This window comes from Hesperophylax consimilis, chromosome 20, assembly GCF_061612785.1.
Source record: "Hesperophylax consimilis isolate HC1 chromosome 20, BYU_Hcon_1.0, whole genome shotgun sequence".
Classification (NCBI taxonomy): domain Eukaryota; kingdom Metazoa; phylum Arthropoda; class Insecta; order Trichoptera; family Limnephilidae; genus Hesperophylax; species Hesperophylax consimilis.
The window spans coordinates 29,305,171-29,307,658 of record NC_142855.1 but is presented as its reverse complement, the minus strand read 5'-3'; the positions used below and the strand labels follow the sequence as shown (position 1 = coordinate 29,307,658).

Sequence of the window (2,488 nt, the reverse complement as noted above, 5' to 3'; positions counted from 1 at the left end):
GAATAAGGTTTTGAAACACAGTTTCTACACACTTTCTAAAACATTGGTCCGACAAGTCTCTTTCTGGCATTTTAAGGATAATCATTGAGCAGTATTTACCTGAGTCATTGAAGAAATACACGGTGTCCAATGCTCAGCTGCATTCTTCATATAAGCCTTTCAATGAAGAAATCCCGCCTTTCCTTAGGAACCGTCCGAAAGAGTTTGTTCAACGTGTTATGAAACGATACATGGCTGCGAAGGATGAATATGACGCGTCGAAGATCGTTGATATGTGTGAAGGACTATTCATGGTTAGAAGTGAAACGGACTTTGATTGCTGGTACACTGTAGACTTCGCCGAATCGTGCTGTTCTTGTTATGACTTTAAAACATGGAGAACTCCATGTAAGCACATGTGCGCCATTTTTCTTTATACGGAGTATACTTTTGATCATTTGTCAAAAGAGTTCCGAGATAATCCATACATTTCTCTTGATGAAGAGTTTTCTTCGGGAATGCTTTATGACCAAGCAAATGAGACGACAAGCCTATCGCCAAGAGATGACTCTGCCAGTACGACATCTTGTGACGATGCTATTGATGGCATAGAAGCTGAGACTACGAGTAAGCCTTCTTCAGTGGAACACAACAGAAATCTGGCGCAGAAATACCGTGAAAGCTTGAAGATGATGGCCGATTACTCGTACCTCCTAAACGATGACCCCACGACTATGCTGAAGATGTTAAATTTCAATAATGAAAATTTGGCTGAAATGAAGGCAAAACTCCCTACATCCAATGAAGGGCTTATTTTAGAGAATTCTCAGAAGCAGGTTCAAAGGTCACGAACAAATGCAATAAAGAGCAAGTATCTGGAACTTCCACGTAATCAAAGAAAAAAGAAGAATGAAAACAAGTTTGTTGGGCGTGTTGGAGCTGTAGCTGACAGTTGGCGAACAGCCACAGACATTGTTATTCACTCGGATGATGATATGTGTTAGAAACAATCATATCGAGTCATTCCTCGCCACTTGCTATAGTGCAGTGCAACGTGTTCGCATGTTGTGCAACGTGTCCACGATTTCAAAATGTCTTCAAGTTGACCATGTAGGTCTTATGCTTGTAAATAAGCTATTTTAAAGTGAATTATATGTGAATTCTTGTTTGAGATGCAACAAGTTTAGTCTATACTCCTATAGGTCCTGTGCTTTTAAATTTTAATAAGTTATTTTCTGTGAATTATGACAATGTGAATTCTTGTTCGAAATACAACGTGTGTGCGTCCTCTACTGTATCTGCGTACTTATCCTGTTCATCGTTTGAACCACTTTGTAAATAATTTGGTGTTGCATGAAGGCATTATAGTGTACTTCTGTAGTTCCTATTACTTCTGTAGGTCTTCTGTAAGATGTGCGTGGGCTATAATGCTCTTCTTCAGACCGCAGTTTCAATAAACGGAAGTTTTCCGATGTGACGTCAAGCTGTCTGGCCAGGCCTACCGAATTTTAGTTGATAATATAAATAAATAAACAAATTCTTTATTTCAGTTGAACAATACATTGTTATATAAAGCGTCAAATTAAAATAGATTTATAAATATATTGTAGAAATATATTTGTTGCTGTTATGTTATGTTGTTGGTATATTGCCGGTTCAGTTAGGTCAAAGAGAAGTATTGTAGATAATCTAGCCTTCTACTTCCTGGTTACGAAACCATTACTAGGATAGGTTATTGTACTTTTTATTACTAACCTCCAACTTACCTAGCTCTGGTAGTTTGTATTGATATTTGAAGGTTATGTTTGTATTATTTAAGGAAGAAGGAGGAATCTGAACGAACTGAAAATGCTCAAATTATATCCGAGAACGTTTTCCACATGAAGCAAACTGTTCAGAATGCGTGTGGAACCGTCGCCCTGCTTCACAGCATCGCGAACAACACCGACAATATCCAACTCTTCGACGGCTGGCTGAAGCAATTCCTGGACGATGCCAAAGAACTGGACTCCACCGCCAGAGGTTCTCTGCTTGAAAACTGCGAGGGAGTAGTCTCTGCCCATTTCGAGCTGGCCAAGGAAGGCCAGTCCAACACTCCCGGAGAAAACGATCCTGTCAACCACCACTTCATCGCGTTTGTACACAAAGATGGCAAACTGTACGAGCTGGACGGGCGCAAGTCCTTCCCGATTAACCATGGAGACACGACCCCCGAGACGCTCCTGGAAGACTCTGCCAAGGTCTGCCGCACCTTCATGGAAAGGGATCCCAACAATGTCAACTTCACGGTGGTTGCTCTGAGCGCTGCCGATTTGTCTGAATAAATTATATATCTTCAGGATGACAAGAATCAAGCGTGACTGAATTTACCTCCACCGTATTTACCATTAACATTGAGCCAGTTGATTTTTATTATTTTTATTTATGTGATTCATTATGTATGTACGTAAATCACATTAGTTTTGCCATTATTTAAATGCTATTTTTAAGTTATCGCCATTGTTCAATG

At 39.9% G+C, this 2,488-nt stretch overlaps 1 pseudogene; it reads left to right on the top strand.

The window, feature by feature from the left end:
* The first annotated feature begins 497 nt into the window (after positions 1-497).
* LOC149414508 (ubiquitin carboxyl-terminal hydrolase isozyme L3 pseudogene) lies at positions 498-2,488 on the top strand (annotated as a pseudogene).